The following is a 20,813-nucleotide window of genomic DNA, read 5'->3' as shown; positions in this document are numbered from 1 at the left end:
GAAGCATTTGCAGGAGGTGGAGGATAAAGGCATTTTACTCCCCTATATTGCCCAGATAAGACCTCTGATAATTTTACAGTCAGATGATCAAGTATCTGAACAGAAACAAATGCATCTAATCAAACACATCAGTGGGCAATGCCGGACCAACCAGTCAGGCATGACTCCAGTATTAATCAAAAGCAATGGGCAGAATACCCTGCTGCATGCCTGAGCCCCGTAAGGCCTAGAGACAGTCTTCCACTTCAGAAAGATTTGCATACAGTTTTGTGAGGAAGCACCTTATTCACACCAGTTTCTGTCCACTACAGGCTAAATGGGATATCCCAGTGATCCCCTGGGGGCCAGATTCTGGCCTGCAGCTAGAGCACTAGACTCACCTTCAGCTCCTTCACGTTCCAGACCCACTTCAGCTACATACACACAAAGAAATCCTGTGGCAGGTGATTAGTTTCATCTATTGCAGACTCTTTAAAAGTGCCTGACCTAAACTCATCATAACAGCCAGGCACATCCACAGCATGTTTGCTCCTGCTTCCAGAAAGCTATGTTTCTCTCTGCTGTGATGAAATCTAGACTCGCTCAGATACAGCTGTCCAAGTTAGGTGACACAAAGTGCCATCCTCATCTCTCCCTTGGTCCTACATCAGGGAAATCAGAATCAACACTGCTCCTTTCGCTCTGCTCTGCCAAAAGTTACAGTCTCTTTAAGACAGGCTCTATAAATGCTATAAACTTGCACAGTACCGTGTACGGAGAAGGATCTCTTCCTGCTATCATAGACCAGCCTAATGGTAGAGAGAAGGGGGACAGCACTCATGTTCTGCCTCATCCCCTCCCAAGCGCCTCTGACCAAGCAAAGGTTGTGGAAATCTAGAAAAACGGGGAGTCGTTTTTCTTCCCCAGGTACCCTACGTGGTGAGCAGAGCTAATCAAAAGAAAACCAAAACAAAAACCAGGAGAGACTAATGAATAAAAATAACAGACTCTCTGCTTTTCTCCTTGTAATTTCCCCACCCTAGACAGCTGTAATGTGGAAAGTATTGAAATTTAAATCACACCTCAGCCTAACCTCAGCTGACAGACTGCCGATGCAATAATCTCAGCCTGGCTATCTTCTTTCAGGGAGAACGACAAACCAACTAAAGGAAAGTGATAAATTTTCAATTTTATTTTAAAATATACCAGATGGGAGATTTTATTGGAGTCATAAATATGTCAAAAGCAATGTTAGCATATGATTGGAGATTGGCCCCACCAAGGGAGCAGCTCTCCCTGTTTAGAAGTGCCATCAGATTCTTAATAAGAGGCTCCAGTTAGACTGCAGCAAAACAGTCTGTACATTAAACCAATTGAATGTCTATTTGCCAGATATCTTTTTCTCTTCTCTGCCTGCCCCCAGGTTACAAAATGCAGGAGAAATGAGGGTGCTGAGGTCAAACTTAAGCATCACCAGTTTGGGTTCTCATTTCGTTGTTGAAACATGGCTCAAATGTATTTGATTTCTCACCAGTATTTGAAAACTGAATTTCATGTCAGTCAGTGAAGCTTCCTTTGATTTCCTAGAATCCCAACCAGTAGATGTCAACTAAATTAAGCTTCAGATTTAAAGTAAATCAAATTCAAGCCCTTAATCCTAGCCATGGGTCAACCTCAAATTCCGGAAATAGCGCTTGGCCTCTGTCCCAAAATTTCATGTGAGCTAAAACCAGTTCTAAATTCCAACAGCCATTTCCAGAAATACGAGTTGCCTTTTCTAGCCTCTGCACCTCTCCTCCTTCTACCCCTGGTGCCGTGACAGATCGCAGTAGTCTGACAGGAAGAAGCCTGATACTTATGCCTTTTCATCATTTCAAAGGTTTTACAGACTGGCTCTACCAGTTATGTCTTCAAGCATGTTTCCAGCCTTCCAGTTTAGTCAGGAAATCCTCATATTCTCATACCATTAAATTCAAATTAATCAACTGTTCCACCATTGATTCCCATCACCACGGAATCTAGCTCATTGAACCTTTGACACTAAAAACTGGATGCAGAGCAAGTGAAAAATAACAATAATCTCTTATTTTATAGTTTTTCATATAAATGCTTTGCAGATTTAATCATATAGCCATGAAACTGTAAAGAGTGTTACAGAATTAATAAGAGATCTGATACATAACATATTACAGAGTAATATGCTGCAGTTATAGCTAATCTAACACAGTAACAGCACAGCAGAGGGAAAGGCAAGAAAGAGGCATAAGCAAAAAGTGACTTTGCATATGTTAGAGGTCTATGGTCTTTTTAGACTTCACTTGTTCCTCAAAGGAATGCTAGATGCTATTTCAGCACTCTCTCTAACAGATTGATCATTTGCTGTAGAAGGCTTTTAAAAAACTTTCTGAACATAAAACACCATCAGATACATTTATCACAAAATATCATCCTCCTACCCACAGCCTCCAGTCCTGGACATGCCATTCATTGGTCATGAAAGCAGCAGATGCATCAAGACAAGGCGAAGCTTTTAGCAGCTTTTTAATCTGAAGGAGCAGATTGAAATAGAGGAATCATACCCATCAGTCTTAAGCTTAAAATATTTTGACTTAATGTACTACACAGTAATGTTGGCATTCCTCTGGCTTCTGCAGTTTTCGATGGGGACTTGGACAATTCATCACTGATGCAAGGTCAAGGGAATCTGGCAAAGTACAAAAAAGCTGGGAAAGAATTCAGCTTGCAATAAAATGCATTTGACAAAACAGAAACCCATGCTGTGGATAAGAACGAACATGGCCTGACTCTAATCTTCCACCCTCAGGAAGACTCACTGAGAAAGCAGAAGTGACCAGTTCCAAGCACACTTGAAACTATCATTTCCTAAAATTCTGTCTAACAAGCCTCAGCACTGACAATACTGGAAGAATATGGACAAAGGTGAATTCAGGAACACTGCTGCCTTCACAGGTTAAAAGGCCTGTTAGGCCATTTCCACTGTGGAACCCATGCAACTATTTTGGGCACTAATGTCTATAAGGGTGCTGTAATGGGCCGTTGTACCACAGTACGGCAAAGCTGTAACCTCTCTGGGACACAGACTGCAGCTTACTGTATGTCTGTACAATATCTAACACAATGGAGCTCCAGTTCTAATAGCAGCCTGTGTTATTGCACTACAACAATGGGAGGTGATAACTTAGGTAATGAAAATAACACATCAGGAATATCTATGGCATAATTACACAGTTTATTCAAAGCACCTCATCAAATTGTTCAGCATCTTAACATAAACACAGGCATAGAGGCAGATACTGCTAGATTAAGGAGCAAATTATGATTAGTGCAGGTATAATTGCCTTGGAAACTCCCCACATTTTCAGTCAGGCCAAGGACTGGCTAGTAACATGTTCAGGCATGCACATATTTCTCCTTCTGAAAGATAAGCCCCAAATGCTTGATTAAGAGCAGTCTGAAAACACAGGAATCCGTGAGCACTGCATCTCTGATCCCAGGAGAAAGTGACCTTAGGCAGCCTGGTAAGCTTCACACACTAAGATGTCTTTAGGGCATTCTCCAGTTAATGTGTTACACTAATAGAGTCTATTTAATTATTTGAATAAATCTTACTATTTAATAAATCACTTAACAAAGAAGTGAACTCTTTTAGGTATTGACTAGTTAACCTACCTGGCAAACAAGTAGTATCCAGGCAAGTAAGAGCATTACTTTTCCAGGTTCCTCAGTTCCAAATCCCTCCAGTACTGGGTAAACCTGCTGCCTCACTAGAAAGCTGTCCTATCACTGCAGCACACGCTAACTACAAAGGTCTCAGAAGGCGACACTATGCTCAGTTTTGGCAGCTGTATGCCATCAGCCCACAGAGAAGACCCTACTATAGTCTCAAGAGCATATAATGCTGCCATCCAACACTGCAGTATCCCATTCAGCACAGGATGACCTCCTTTCCAGCACATCACCGAACACCCCTCCAGTGTTAGATGTCATGCATCTCACTTGTGCTCTTGCTATGTGTCTGTCTGCCTGCAGGAAAAACCCAAGCATCAATTCAAACGTAGAGCTGGAGGCCTTACAACACGCATCCACCTTTTTCACGAATTTGCAGCACCACGAACAACCCACAGGGGTGGGCAATCAGCAAAAAATGGTCTGTAACCAGGTCAGTCCTGCTAGGAACCTTCTTTTTTGTTTCCCTGATCCATCCCTAGCATCAAGCCAGAACCTGGACACATGAGCAGACACAGCCTTCCCCCTCTGATGCAGCAGCTACCTTATAAATTATACAACAAATTAAAATTACTTTATCACAGTGATAACACCATCATCTGCAGTGTTTATGGGTTAATAAATTGTGTCCATGAATGAATATGTGCTGACTCATTAACTAAGCTGCAAGTGAGAGCTGTTCATCTCTTCTGCAATACCCTGAAAACCAGTGTCCCTCCTCTGCCAGGGAATTCATTTTTATTTTCACTGCTCTGGAGAGGGGAACAGGAGGGGGGAGGAGGGAATTATTTCCTCTTGCTTGCTTCCCGCATTAGTAAAGCCCTGGAGGTTATTTAAATGGTAACTTCAAAGGAGGTATATGATCGCTCTGTTTACTGCTGTAGGAGTCTCATTTTACACTCAGATTTAAAAGCCTCTCTGACTCAGAGGCAAACAGCATCACTTACAGGCTTTGGAGCTTCACAGATACAGCCAGCTCAGGTGCAAGGGACCAGGAGGAAGAAGAGAGACAGAGAAAAGATTTTTTTAAATTTTTTTTTTTTTAAACCACGGAATGTTGGACAGGAAGGATTTTCATGGATATAACTTAGCGGGCTCTGCAGGGAGTGATAGGGAATGATTTCCCATGAATAGTGAGCCTAAATGCTCCAGGTGAGGAGTAAGAGGCTGTTTGGTCGTTAGGACAGTAAGGGAAAGGAATTATGAAGAGCTGCTCTGAAGCACAGGGACAGTTACAGAGGGAAGAAAAATCAGAGATTCTCATGTACTGAGCCTCCTGCACTCTTATCCAACATGTCTTTTCATCAAGTCTTGAGGCTAGTAAGTATTAGCTGCAATGCATTCATTCCATCACCCTCTCCTCCCTGGGATGGCTGTGGGTCAGGCAATGAGTTACCTTGGCAAGGCTTGTTAAGTAGATTCACTAATACAGAAGAAAGGTTTTTTTAAAAAAAAATGCTCCTAGCGCTTGGAGCATAAGCTGCATTTGTGATGGCTCTTTGTTCTCCTAAGCACTGATTTCTCAGTCTGACATTACAGGTGGATTTGGAAGGGAGATAAGGTTTAGAGAGAATGTAATTCCCCCTGCCAGCCTCTAGATTAGTCGCAGACAGTACAATGAGGAGCCCATGTCACATCGTGGCAGTACAGGCTCCTTAACAACAGCCTAGACCCCTTCCCACTGTTTTCATGGCTACTTCTAGCTTTGGTTACTGAGAACCTACCACACATGTGAAATTTAATTGGTTAGTTTTAAGAATAATGTTTATAGGTGTGGGTTGTTTGGTGTTGGTTTTTTTTTTTCTTGGAAGCAAAGCTCTCCTAGGAAAAGCTCCTCTCCTCCATCCCTGCTTGAGAAACTAAGCACATGGAAGATGCAGGCAAGATCAAAGAAACCATCTCCCTATAGAACCTCAGGGTAGGATTTGTAAATGCAAGTGCTTCTGCAATTGGGCATATGGACTTGCCCCTAAAACTCAAGCTGGTCAAACCTGAGAACTATGTATTTTCGACTAAATCTATGCATTTTTTCCCATGGGCATAACTAAAATGAATCTTCTGACAGAAACCCATTTTGACAAATTTTCTGACACATTCTTCCTAATACTGCCTACAGCAGGAAGCAGCAAGATTACATGGTAGAAATATCACCTTGTGGGAGAAATAAGCTCCAGGTAGTGCCAGCACTTACATATGGTTGAATATAACTGCTCCAAGCATATTTCAACTTCTGTCTCCATCAGGCTTGCAAATTATTGCATATATATTCATCTGATACAAAGAAAGTGGGCTCTTAGAAGGATTTTTTTTTTCTCCTTAGAAAAAAAAAGGGTTGTTTTAATTAGAATCTACTGGCTAAAAGCCTTTTTTTGGAGCAATTGCATCAATTCTGTTCCATTAGCCACTATATGAAGCTGGATTAGGAAATAACTTGATACATTGCTGAAAAAAGAAAGTAAATGAGAACAGTATAACAAAGCCCTCTGCCTAGAAGCAATCAAGTATCCAAGAGGATTGTGAGGGGGGTTGTGAAGAATGCATACCCTTATTTGTGTGTTTCATTCTTTCTCGAATAATTGCAGCGTATATGAAAGCACAGGACTGACAGCAGTAGCTAACGCTCTCAGAAGAGGTCATGAATCATGGTGAGCAAATCTAGATAGAGAAGGCAGGTATCTCTGCAAGTTCTACCTATAACCCTCCATCCTAAAACAGTCCTCCCTGTAGTTACAAAGCACTTCAGAAGCCCAACAAGCAACTGATGTGTTTTGTCTCTCCCAAGTTCATAAAACCCCTTCTGTACTGAGAACAGCTACCCAAATGACCTTAGACTCTAAAGGCAAAACTGTATTCTCTGTTCCACCTGTACCCCCCACCACTTCAGTCAACACATTCAAGGGTGCACAGGAGATCCAAATTCTGCTCAAGTCCTAGATTATTAAAGCTTGCATGTGACAATGGCTGGGTCTTCAAAGTGTTCTGAAAGAAACTAACTGAAGGATATGGACATATTAAACAACAAGGCACCGTTTTTGCAAAATCTTTACGTCAGAGAGTTTATTCAGACAGATGGGCGGGCTGTCCTCTGTTGTAAGGCTCTGTTCTAGAAGCTCAGAGATGAAAAACAAAATGTAAATTCAACAAGTGAATATTCATAAGATGAAAACTTCACAAGACTATTTTATATTTAGAAGTCTTTGCTTGTGAACATACCTTCCAAAACCAGACATTTAAACTAACGAATGAACCATCCAGACTGACACTCGCTCTGAAACTTCTCATCAAAAGAAGCTCAGCAATGTCTCCTGGGAGATCTGGAGCCGACAGGAACCCTTCCCTCATGGGCAGCAACTGAGCCAGCTCTAGATCTACCGGTGAAGTCTAAATCTGATCTGTTTTATACTGTTTTCTCCTTTTTTCCCAACTTCACACCAGCTTAATAAAACAAGATTTCTCACCTATGACTTCTCCTTGTGTAGAAAAGGTGGGAAAAGGTCATTTTGACTGACTGTTTTCTTCTGCACACATCCTCCAGCATGATGACCAGCTCCTAATCATAATGCCAGCTCCTGGCAGTGCCACTCTTTCCTGAGCTGAAACATCACTCAGTATTCATCGCTCCCCAGTTAAACCCCTTGTAGTAGTCTGTCATCTGTCCTAAATCTTCAAAACAAGCAGTGGAAACACACTTCACCCTGAGCAAGGAGCAAGACTGAAATTCAGAAAAGACTAAGTAGTCCAGTGAAGAGAAGATATAGGTTGTGGAGACTAGTGAATTTAGGATCCTGAGAAACAAGTTTTTTGTAAGCATATTATTTACTACACAGTCTCTGTAGACAATGAACCTAAACAGGGCTTATTAGTATGCTAAAAATCAGTTTCTAAACTGATACAGTTAAATTATGTAAGACTATAGATACTGATTTTAATATTGGATCATTTAATTTTATTAATGCATCCACACCAAAATTAAGTATTTTGGCATAGACTACATCTGTATGCTTAAAGATGGTTAAAAATCACACTTTCATTATATTGATGATTTCTAGCTAGGTGAACAAGCCCAGTCAAAAGGTTATTTCTGGCTCCCACACTCAGTCATGTCATTCATTCTCTTTTAACCACTGTACCTTCCTGATTCATTTTCTGATTACTATGCCATGCAAACAAAAAAGGACTGTTTTCAGAAGACAACACAAGACCTCTGTCACCTCCTTGTATAGATACCATTTCTGCTTGCGGTCTTAAAGGCCAGAGCTTGAGAAAGAATAATGAAAGCAAGATTCAACTGCATTATTGGTGCTATTGTACCAATATTGCACATCTCAAACAAAAAAGGCATCACAAATCTGCCTTAAATAACAATAGAAAACCTGACAGAAATTACTATTTCCAATCCCTAATCCTCTTAACCATATCCAAAACTATCATTGGAGGTAGATGATTTAACAGAACAATGCCTAGATTCCTATTCAGATCACAGTGATATCTCCTGGACACTGCTGACGCATAGGCTAAGACACAGCCCCCTTTTCAGGCACCTCTCATCTAAATGGATGATGTTTACTCTCTTCATTTGCACAATGAAGCACTGAAGCAGAGAAAAAGAAATGACCTGCCCAAGAACTCTCTCTGCATCAGTTCTTTTATCACCCTCATCACTGAAGTATCTGAGTATCTTTTACTAGTATGTTGACCGGACCACAAGACAGAAATAGTATCTGTCACACACAGAAAGTCTATCTCAGAGCCTAGAAACTAAACTTAGATTATCTGGGTCCAGGCTCAGTCCTCCTACATCACCCTGAGGAGACCTTCCTCTCAACAGATCTGTGATGTGAAAAAGCATTGGCCCTGAATAGTCAAATAGTAGATTTGGGGAATTTACTACTACAGAACTTCAGAATTGAATTGAATTTTCCTGTCATTAAGAAAAAGTAGCAACTGTGTTTCTTTAAGTGACAGGACTGACATTTTTGTGATTTGAAACTCTCTCATTGCTAGGATTTTAAAGTGTTGATATTTTATCATCAAATTGGAACCCAGCTGACAAGTATCAATAATATGAGAAACTCAGCAGAGAAACAGTGACCCCCATTATTTGTGAAAGAGCACTGCTATTTTAGCTGAAGAAATGTATGCTTTTTCAGCCTTGTAATGCATTGCAGGAGTTCCTCTTTGATTTTTCTTAGGAAAAACCCCATGCAGATTCCTCCGTGAAGCTGTATTGCAGGATCGGAGATACTGGATATGTCTAGGAAAAGCTGCAGAGCCAGTTTCAGCTTCCCTACAGATTGATAATCCATAACCACATACACAATTGCTGAAGGCTGCAGATGAAATCCTGGCTCCAGCAAATGCAGTGAGTAAATTTTCATTAATTTCAAGGGGGCCAAAGCTTTTCTCTGAAGATTTGGCTCTACAGAATACTTGATCTAATTGTGAAATATCTACTACTAGGTCAAAATTGTCAAAACCACATGACAACAAACTGAACGGAGACAAACAAACCTGATGCTTCATGTTAGTTCAGGTGCTCCAGAAGAGTTTCTGATGAAGTTACTGCTGTCTGTCTTCTACAACCAGCATGAACACCACATAATGTATTCAGGCTAGCTCATCAGAAGTGACATTGTGACTCAAACACATAGTACCTAGTAATTTAGCAACATCCAAATGTTTTTAATGTTCATGAAACTGTTGTCTGTGGTCTTAACATGAGGCAGTTGTAAGACCATCTATGTAAGACAACTGAACAAGTCAGCTTTGTGTCCAAAGGCATGGACACTGACAAAACAAACGGGAAGGACGATTCTCCCTCATAGAACAGCTGCATCTGAGAAAAGTCTTTACAGCAGTCTCTCACACTACACAGTCAATTTTAAGTTGATTTTTGTTCTTCGTCTTTGATTTTCCCTCTCTCTCTGTTCTGCTGGTGCTTCAGCATTAGAGGAAACCATTTCTTTAACATTATCATTGTCTTGGGCTGTAATTCACCACACGTTCTGCTACATCATTGAACTCAACTACTGACTAGTCTTTTTGCTAAAAACTGACTTCAGAATCCACCATTCTTCCTATGCTTGTCTGCACTGCCAAGAGCATTTGACACATCTTTTCTTGTATGGGACTGAATTGGGACAAGACAAGATAGGAAAAGCAAACAGAGTGGGATAAGCCTTGGTAGATGGCAGCCTACAGCATAGTTTAACTAAAAATTGAATGCCTAGACAGCAAGTGGCTGTAAAATACCATGTGACACTCAGTATTGCTGGTTGGTACCAAAGCAAAATTGCATCCGTGTAACAGTCACTCTTAAAGAGGATCTTGGGATTCCTTCTGCTGTCACTTATATGAAAAAAGAAAGTTTATACAATGTCAAAAGGATTCAGAGAGATGGAGAAGGCACCCAGTGAATGACTCCATGCAAGCCAGAGAGCAAAGTCCAGCAGTGATGAGTCACAAGGGATGTCAGGACTGAAGGTGAGAAAGGACAAAGATTAAGTCAGAGTTGGGATATATTGAAAAAGATGTGAGACCAAGTCCTGTCTGCAGTTATGCCCATGAAAACCTACAGAATTCAAAGGGCTGCATTAGTCCAAGATGGACTACCAGGTTTGGAAACAGACCAGATTCAGTACATACAGATCTATTTCCTTAAAGAAGGGAGATAACCCTCAAACTCAAAGCAGGACTACTAGAAAGAGAGATGCAAGAGATGTGATGAGAAAGTATAAACACCAGATTAAGGCAAGCATGTCCAGACATCATTGCCAAACTCAGCAGGTATGTTACAGAGTATACCTAACATTTCATCTGGCTTCAAATTGCTCCTTTTGCAGGCAATAAAATTACTGCACAAATCCCAGAGAATAAACTGAGTTAACACCCCATTAAATACAACAGACTTTCAATTCACGGTAAGGACGTGCCCAGATTAAGCTACCCCTGTACAAACTGGCCCATGGGTAATATACATCAATTCTACTGACTTATGGTATAAAAAAAATAAAGGAAAAAAAAGAAAAAACCAAGGTGCTTGGGACTGAATTCCATTAGGAGGAATTCCTAATACAAGGTAAGAAAGGATATGTTCTTTCAAGCATGCTTAAACAGCACAACATATTCTTCCATAAACATTCTTTCTACAGTTGAATGCATACCCCAAGGGAGAAAGCCAGCCATTTGTTATTTTGTGTGTTTTTTTATCAGTACCATGATCTTGCACCTCATCACCCTCCTCCCTAGATTAAGTAGTCTTGATTTTAAACTTCCCGTTTGTTTTGTCCGAATCTGGCTTGCAAACTGGTACCAGAGAGAATGGCACTGTTGCTGGGTTGATTCGTTGCACCCATTTCACAGAAAACAAGATAATTTAAAACACTTCCATAGTTTTGCCTTTTCTTAACACTTCAGTTGTAGTAGTTGTGGGGCCCTTCTAAATTCACTACTCCTCCAATGATATTCATTGAGAAAAAAAAAACTTTTTAGGAAAAATCTCTGCTGGCAGAGGCAGTGACTCACTTTTATCTGGTTTTAAGCTGAAACAGTTCAGCACAAAGGAAGAGGGCAAGAGAGGAAAAGGCAGGCAGAACAGGAAAACATACAGATAAGGGCAACAGCATGAAGTCAGGAGTTAGATGTGACTTGTCACATATTTACTGACAACTTTAGATGCTGAAAAGGGGATGGTTCTCTATAGTCTGTGCTCCCACATCATTTCCGTGTACAGTTTCATGAAATAGTGAACCAAAATGCAAGCAAGATAACTCCAGAAAGGAGTTCCTGCTTCTCTCCTCTCTGATCCTCTACTTTCTTTTCACAAACACTAGTGCTTGACAGACTCGTGAGCTCAGCCAATTCACAAAATACAGAAAGCTTTCAGCAAGAAAAAAGCTGGGTAGTTTTCTACTATTTTGATGAGTTAGTGAAGCTCACAGTTGGGCAGGGATGCTCTTGGCTGGAGTAAGATCATAGCAAAGCAGCTACCACCATGCTGTATATGCTCTAACTCCAGAGATCTGGCAGTGCTGTTTAAGTGTGAAGCTGTTGCAGGCTCCCAGAATGAAAACCAGACCTGCAGAGACACAATACTATGTAAATACCAACAGTTGCAAAGCTTCCATTACATAGATTTATGTATTCACAGCTCCTGCTAGTTAAGAAGCTAGAGAAGAAGTCAGCTGTGCTCATTTTACATATCAGCCAACACACAGAATCAGCTTTAGCCAACTAGAAACCTTTATCACAGCCACTCCATGCTGTCAGAACAAGAACTTCAAAGAGATGCAAACTGAGTTCATGTTTGATTTGCCGTACCAGCATTTCCTTGTAACACAAGAATGCCTGCTGTACCACTTCCACCCTGACCAGCCCTCAAAGCATGGTAGGAAAAAGAATAATGTATCTGCATGAAACAAAGAAATAATTTAAAAAAAAAAACCAAAACCAAAAAAACACATACAAACAAAACAAAACACAAAACCCCCAAGAAACTACCATCTGCTTAGAACAAAACCGGAGAACTGACTTAAGTTTCCACATGCAGAAGCCCCTGGCTCTGATTCCCACTCACACTAGCTTTTTCACTCTCACTTTGAGATACCAAGATTTATCATTAGAGGGCACTGCTTCTCCCAGTAGAAACTGGGTTCTTTTCCTTACGTGAATAGATACTTCAGATATCTGGAAATGCACATTTCCCTCGTAAATGTAAAGTCCTGAAACTAGGATGCAGCTGGAATTCTGTTTTCACATTTGCTACTTTTTCTGCTCAAAACCACTTCAAGAATATATGGAATATGCAGGTCTGAATCCAAACTTACTAAGGCTAAAAATCCATTTCTGCACTGGCAGTAGGTGAACAGTAACCTCAGGAATAAATGAAAACTCTATTCCTGTATCCTTATTCCTGTTGTCCTTATCCTACAAAGGCCCTGAACAGATTTTTAATGGGGTGAGGGTAGGTGGTAATTCTTATTCACCTTTTTTCAGAAAAAAATGCGTTGTAAACAGAATTTGACTCAGTGCATTTACATATGCCAGGGCCACTCATTAATAAGGCTAGTAAGCAGAAGAAATATTACACCCTTCCCTCCTGCATATCAAGTTCATAGCATATGCTTGAAAGCCACATGCTGGTATACAGCCACATTTCTTCTAAAGGAGCAGATGCTCTACTTCTGTGGCAGTGTTTTAAAAGAACTGAAATCTTTTGAGGACAAAGTCAACACCCTCCATAATCCATACTTACACACAAGGAAAACAGCATGTGTACTGCTGTTTCCAAGCATATACAACAGTCATGCTAAAAAAGCCACAGTCCTTTCCCGGAAAGGTGTTAGATTAATTTTCCAGAGCTTTTCACACTCCTGGCCTCAGCCATCCTGCTGGCTTGCACTTCTGATAAACTTCCTGCATCTCTTCCTGCCCCGTCCAAACAGGTTACTTCTCTTCCTCCAATATTAAAGAAACACAAACAACTTGGGCACGAATTTGAAGTGTCATAGAGGAAAAGAAACTTCCTCTGAGAAGAATTAGAATACTAATACAGTTGTTAACATCCATTTTGAAGAGTGAGTGGTTGAAACAGTATGTTTATATGCCTAAAATTTCAGCTTGGGATTTCTCTGCAAGTGTCCTGGGCTTAAGCAACATTATTTCAAATAAATTAGATGAGGGAATTCTCTCTTAACTAACACTGGAACAGATTTAATAAAACTAAAACTGCCAATGTAAGATTGAAAGAGAAATCCCATGGTACCATTACTCCAGAAAGAAAACTAGACCTCTTTCTCACTCCCAGACAGCCAGGTATTTCGTGGTTGTAAGTACCATTCTTCTACTTAATTCAAGGAAGCCAGATGGATATCTAGCAGCCAAGGATTTGGACAGTCAGAACTCTTTATACATACATATTTAAAATCCAAATTTATAAACAAAAAGATCAGATGGACTTCAACGTACGGACATACTTCTGGGGAAAAGCGACAATGCCTTTCACTTTCCAGAGCATGACTGACCAAAGCTACACACCTGTAAACAGTAGTATTTAACAACTTCAGGAGATGAACCATTTCATCAACAGGAAAAAAGAAAGCAAAAGATCTTAGAGTCCTTGTATATACTAGGATAACTTACATCAGTTCAATAATATATACACAATTATGATTTAATATCAATAAGACCAAATTTTTCAACCACGCTGTACTAGCATAAGCATAGGGGGGTAAATCGGCACCAGAATCCTCTTGTCAGGCCTGAGCAGATATGTACATAAGGAATGAATTCTAACAGATCGCTTAATTATTTATGCTTACAATATTCAAATTAAACACATGCATGTTAGTAAGTCTGGAAGAGTATCCTGCTTACGTGCTTCATAATTCCCTTTACTTACTTTTCCCAAATCTAATATTTTATAAACAGTAGCACTTGTGACCAGCTGGAATCTCTTCCATTTATCAGCAAGATAATAAAAGTTTTCTGTTTAGTAAACTCAGAGAACTTCTCAAGTGTTTAATCAAAACTTTTCTTTTCAAATGTTGCAAGCAACCTGCCTACCAAATTAGCAAAATGCACCGATACTTACACTTTCTTGGAGAACCTTTTATTTCCACCATTTCTAATGTCACCATTTCTAATTTCAGAATCCCACTGTACTATACTATTTATCATGTTAAAAAGAGAAAATGTTATCTTCCTCTAAAACATGAAAGCTAGGGCAGTTTTGCTACATAGAACAGTTTCTGATATCAGTGAATTATTTACATATACTTATAGAGGAGGATGGAGGCTTAATTTCTGATGACACAAACCTGGATATAAAGACACGGCATGAAGGAGATGAAGAAAAAGAAACAGTCTAAATAGAACAACGTACCTGGTTAGCAACATGCAATGGCTTCAAATCCCATTGAGTTAACTGGGTACACTGTTTCCAGTACTTACTTAAAAGTATTCTCATTAAATAAGTACTTTCAGATATTTTTCAAAGAATGCATGCTTCCTCGGGATTACTGTTTTAAGATGTGCTTCATTACTTTTTTTTATATTTCTGATCTATATCATTGGTGTGCCATATATATAATTTGGGGAGTAAATTTTTATAAAATTAAGTCTAGTCAACTCAGTGGAACCACTCACAAGTAGAAAGTTGACCTCATGCTTAAGCACTTCAGGATCAGGACCTAAAACCTTAGTTTTCACATGATGCAATTCTCCACTCATTTGAACAAGCAAACTCCCTTCTACATTGTTTCTCTACCTCTCCATCTCCCTGCAGGTCTTTAAGTGTTATTTCAGCACTTCACAAAGTAATTAACAGAACTGATGGCATTTCAGTGCTAAGTTTACCTTATCAGTATATGCATGTAAAGAAAATCTGGATAGTTTAAAATAAACATTGATATTTCAAACCTACAGAGCTGTCTGAACACTGTGTTGTGGCTACAAATAGACAGAAACACAATAAACCTGTGTTGCATGTGTTCCCATACTGGGGTGAAACATTAAGTCAAAGATGGAAAATGAGAGGATAGCAGATCACTCACAATGTACCTTTAAAATAGCGCTCACACAGTAGCCGTAGTTCAGTGAAATCTGCCATCAGCATCACACCTCTCTTCTCTAAGGTGTTTCTCTAAGTTAAAAAACTTCATAGAGTAGGAAGCCATGCATTTTCATGTCTAGCATGATTTGTACAGCCACCTTTTCCCCCGCCCCCAAACTGTGTTTGGAAATATCCTAGATGCATTTGCTTGTCATTGCTGTGGCACAAATACTCACAACTTTGCACTGCACAGGTCTCTATATGGCAGTAATAATACAGACTTAAGCTTCAAACCTTCACAAAACCCATTTTTTATGTCTTCAAATACACAAACAATAAGCGTCTACATGTTAAATGATAAAAACCAAAAACCTGCAGCATAAGTATTACAGGTTTATTAGTATAACCCAGAAATCAGTTTATAGAAGTGTTATTCCTTGTATTACATAATGGATGTGGATACTTTACCACATACCAAAATGGTACAAGACATAAAAAAAATCCAGAGATTTCACAATTAAGATGGCAAATTATGAATAGATTCAAAAAAGTTAAAGAACACCTCAATACTGTGAGCAATGAGGAAGAAAGAAGCAGCAAACTATTAATGGTTCACAAGCAGAAAAATTCTATGGTAGAAGTAGAGGATAGACCTGAGTGTACTCCTGACTCTGAAGGATACAACTGAATTGAGGCAAAAGATAAAAAAAAAAAAAAAAGACCTAATTTCAGATTCCAAATACATTATCAACCAGAACCTGCCTGAGGAAAGAGGAAGTGATCTCTTCCTCTTAAAAGAGCCCAAAGCCCTCAAATCCCCCTAGCTTCCCTTAGATGATTATTAATCAACAGCCCAACTGACCAGGAGCAGAGTAAACGGGGTAACAAACAGGAAAAACCAGCAGAAATATTACACTACACTACATTGTCTTAAATTGACCATGATTGACCCGCATCTGCTCCTGATGCCATGTAAAGCATCACAGGTTAGAAAGGAACTAGATCTTTGTCTTGTAATAAACTTATTGCTGCTTTGCTCTTAGTTTTTTCCTCCAGGTGTGCACCTGGTTTGCTATTACCTTCTCCAACTCTGGACTAGCCAGCACCACACAGTAGCTTACTCTCCTACAGGAGATTTACCTATATTCCTTCTATTTTTTAATATCTTTATCATTTTTAATTGGCTTTACAAAATCTCCAAAGCATTGTAAATCTAAATGTGCAGTCCATCCCAGATAGCTGATAGTATCTGAACCAAGTCTGTTAGTATACAGAGAGACAAAGCATTAATCTGGCAATCAAAGTAATGAGATGTGACCACAAAAGTGACATAAAGACATGGTTTCTTACAGCACTGTGACCTCAGAAAGAGCATCAGTGGAGGCACAAATCATCCAAACTCCTCCACAGAGGATCTACACCCAAAGTATAAATTTCACGAGGCTACAGTTTGGCTCCATGCTTCGCAAGCAGAAGGGAAGATACATTATAAAAATCTAGTAGGTGAAAAGAAAACCAAGAGGGGGGGCAATAAGTATAATACAGAAAGGTCTTACAGAAAGAAAATAAATAATGGTGGTGGGAAATCAGGGAGGACAAAGGAAGACAAGGATGTCAAAAAAGGGCTGAGAGACAGACATGACATTTTTGAAGTTACTCAAGGTGGGGAACAAATATGACAGGAAGGGTCCTGATAACAATTAGCTATAACCAAAGATCTCTGAAGTTTTAATCACTATAAATAAAAACTACTTCCTTCAGCTTTTTCAGAGGGAGATACACTTACAATAGAGAGGGGGAAGGAGCACATTATTTCCTTTCAAAGGTTAACACAGAGTTGCCAAAATCTCTCAGACAAGAGAGCAATCCTAGTAATAATTCTTTCATAAAAATACAGTTAAAATTGAATCAGAATGGATTCAATGTTGAACAATTTTAATGAAGCAAGTGTCAAACAAGCACATCAAATTCTTAAAAACAAAGGAACTCCAAACTTTAATTACAAAAACATTGTACAGAAAACTTGGCATCTCAACAATTCCAAACACATTAATCCAGCAAATGGATTCTGTTTTCATATATTTCTTTTAACATTTCTCTAAGTGACAAAAGCATTTTATCCCACTCTTCTTGACACCCACTTCATTTTTTACATTTCTTTAATCAGCCAACACTGAAAAACGTAAACTGAAGTGACACTCAGAAAACAGTGGAAAGACAAAATCCATTTTTGTAGGGTTAATCAATGTAACTAAGAAGCTTCTTAATGAGACAAAACATCATCTGTCACATTGCTGAGCAAGAATTTAGCCTTCTCTCAGATGCTTTAAGATGGATACACCACCTCCTCTCCTTCCTTGTGGGAAAAAGCAAGAGATTTGTCAGGCCCCAGTTAATAATATCACCTTAAACTTCCTATCCCGTAACACTTGCATGCTACTCAGAATGATGTATTAGCAGTACGCCACAAGCTGAGAGCTGCATCGAACTTCTGTAAGCAGGGGCAGCCTGCAGCCAGCCAGACCTTATTTACAGTACGTGTATGTCACAGCCTGGAACTGCATCCTACTATCACATTACATAGCAATTTCCAGAGTCTTTATGGGATACAACTCCAGGTATTAAGTAAGATGCCATAGACTGAACTTTAGAAGTTTGTAAATCAACTTTTGGCTATGCAGTGCATTTTGGCCGCTTCAGTAAAAGTCAAATATCACCAATTCTAAAAAACAAAATACACACAGGAAATGAAGATATCGGTGCTTCTTCTGGAGACATTATTAACCTGTAGAATTTTTCCCCTGCACAATACTTGTTACAGAATCCACTAAAAAAGTTCATGCCAACATCAGTTGGTCTCATCCATGCTAAGGAAAATGGAGGTCAATGCAGCAAATTGAGGTTCTTTTTCATGAAGTCTTGAAAATGAGACCGAAGACAAGAGAAAGGAGTTTCCTCCCCGAAGGAAGACTTGAATTTACATGGAAATCCTTGCTGCCTGGCTACAGCAATAAGCCCATGAGTAAGCAGATACCCAACACACAAGGTGCTGACTTGGAGATGGCTTCAGGCAACGATGAAGTCCATGTGTCACCGTGGGAAGAGAAGAAACTGCTTTTATTCTTCAAATACTTGTGTTAGAGATACGTTAAAGTGATGCTGACTGTAATTCACTCCAGTAATGAAAGCAATCTCCAATTCATAACAGGGAAATTTTACAGATTTCTTAAGGAGGAGCAAGAAGATTGTCATGTGGAAGAAAGAGCATTTCAACCACTACCATAAAGTCCAGAGATGTCTGACAAGCACTCAACCAAAGTCTGAATTAACAATTTGACAGGAAACAAAGGGCAGCAAATGATTTGCATAAGTTAGTGCAGACAGTAGGTGCCTTCATCTCTGACAGGAGGTGCAGTGTAGCTCAGCAAGATTACAGACTTTAGCATGCAGTTTTACCTGATGTAAGTGAAAGGCCATTTAGGTCACATTGGAACATAATATACTGAATGCTATAGGCTCCACAGGCTGTACTTCAACTGTACAAAAGGTGAAAGTACTTACAGGCTGATATGTGCATTTAGCTGCTAATAACCTTCTCTGTTCTAATAATTCATGCAAAAATACGTGTGCTGCTTTCAGGCATATTGCTTCCCAGCACTGTGATTTCAGGAAGGCAGAAAAAAGGCAATCCCCCTGCCCATTTCTCTTTTTATAGAATACCGCTCTCACCATGAGATCATTCTCTCTAAAACTAGGCAGTAACATTAAATTAGACTGAGCAACATATCAGAGGAAGGACAAGCTTTGTGGTTTTAGTCCAAAACGGAGATTCCGATTTTCCCCGCTGAAAAGAACTAACGTCTCATTTTCTATCTTGATTACCACTGACCTTTGTGGTAGTAAAATGCTCCACCAAACATTTTCAAAAGATAACAGGAGATCTTCACAAAAGAGCAGGATGCTATGTGCAAGAGAGGTGCTTGAAGAGAGGGGGGAGAGAGGAAGTGTGTCTCGTAGTACAATCAAGTCACAAAGCATCAGCCACAGCCAGTCTCTAGCAGGGAGCAAGCATTGTAGAAATTGCAGGCCAACACAAAACCCCCAGGATTCTGCTTAAGAAAAGCTTATATAAACAGCAAGCAGAGTAGGACAAGACAGTGCACCAAGGAAGACTGCCTGTTCTAGAAGAGAACACAAGCGCTGCTATCCAGTACTGCAAGTATCAGATAACAAGATCAAAAGAACAAAACTGAAGTGGAAGAAGGTAATCCCACAAGATAAACATGAACACAAAATAAAAGACACTAGAAGACATTAGGCAGTAGAACACATCAAAGTTATTACTACAACACATAGGCTGACTTCATTTTACGAACTGCGAGATTTCATCTCCACAGTGAGCCAGTCCACAGAATGTATGCACCCTCACACCTAGCAAAATTAATAAGAAACTGAAGATTGCACAAAAGTTGCATGCTCTTAAATGTTTACACAGAGGACAGTTCCAAACGTTTAGAGGGTGGTGTCCGTGGCTTGAGACCTTTTAATGCATTGATCTGTTTGTCTCGCTGACAAACCACAAAGGCAGGGACCAGGACAAACCTGCAATTCTGCCTCCCACCCCTAGTCTTTCCCTCATGGCTTCTTATTCCACACTGGCCAAAAGAATTTTGTAAAGCATCCCTGGGTCACGAGACCTGCAGACAAAACAGAAGAATAAGTGTTAGAAGACTACAATCTGCTGTGGTTAAATAGGCACCATGACATTAGTGTTTGCATGATTTATCCGAGAACACAGTATTAAGTAGTCTAGCAAAGAAACCTACAGAGACAGAACTGTAACTGAAGTCCTGTTTCCATCCAAAGAACAGAGTGCTAAATAATGAAAAGCTTCCTCTTCTCCTCCATATACTGCTTGAAGTTCTTGTTACCATACAGTACAGAAAAACAAAAATCTTCACTAGTATAATCAGTCACTAAATACAACATACTAAACCAAGACCCACTTCAGTTCTGTGAATTACAGTGGTTTACAAGAGTATCATGATAAACACATTTTCCTAGGAAATTGATCTGTAAAGTGTCTCAAACAGACTACTTGGTTGATAGAGATTACATTTAGAACTAATATACTTCATATGCACGTTAACAAAGGGACAATGATGATGACAGTTTATCGGATGGATGCCAGCTGAATCTTTCTATGCAAAGCTTCCCTCAAAAGAGGGAAGCTCTATGTTTTCCTAGGTTTGGCTCCAATAAAGCCCAACCTTCTACCTTCTAAGATTTTGTCACAAAATATAATCATTGCCAAGCGAACATCAGTGTTGTTAATAGTCCTATGAATTACTTGATCATTATATCCAGTTACATGCATGCCTTTATATAATGAAACTAGGTGATCGTTAATCATGTTTTTAACTGCCTCACATTGTTTTGCTGCTAAAAAGAGGGCAGGTATTGGCAGGAGGGGGAAGAAGGGAATGGAATCCTTTTTTTCAACTATAAAGAGGAAGAAAGAATTCTAAAGCAAGAA

The 20,813-nt window shown here is 39.7% G+C and overlaps 2 protein-coding genes across 4 annotated transcripts in view; one reads left to right on the top strand and one right to left on the bottom strand.

The window, feature by feature from the left end:
* The window catches only part of TSPAN3 (tetraspanin 3), a 378,683-nt gene that overhangs the window by 145,614 nt on the left and 212,256 nt on the right, over positions 1–20,813 (top strand). The gene's annotated exons all lie outside the window — the stretch shown is intronic.
* Positions 15,658–20,813, bottom strand: part of HMG20A (high mobility group 20A) — a 45,550-nt gene continuing 40,394 nt past the window's right edge. For all 3 annotated transcript variants that reach the window (XM_074917346.1, XM_074917347.1, XM_074917345.1), the window contains exon 11: positions 15,658–19,974. The gene's annotated coding sequence lies outside the window, so the exon portion shown is untranslated. The remainder of the gene's footprint in view (positions 19,975–20,813) is intronic.

This window comes from Athene noctua, chromosome 13 (genome assembly GCF_965140245.1).
Source record: "Athene noctua chromosome 13, bAthNoc1.hap1.1, whole genome shotgun sequence".
NCBI classification, from domain to species: Eukaryota; Metazoa; Chordata; class Aves; order Strigiformes; family Strigidae; genus Athene; species Athene noctua.
The sequence above is the reverse complement of the archived record's forward strand: the minus strand, read 5'-3'. Positions and strand labels throughout refer to the sequence as shown.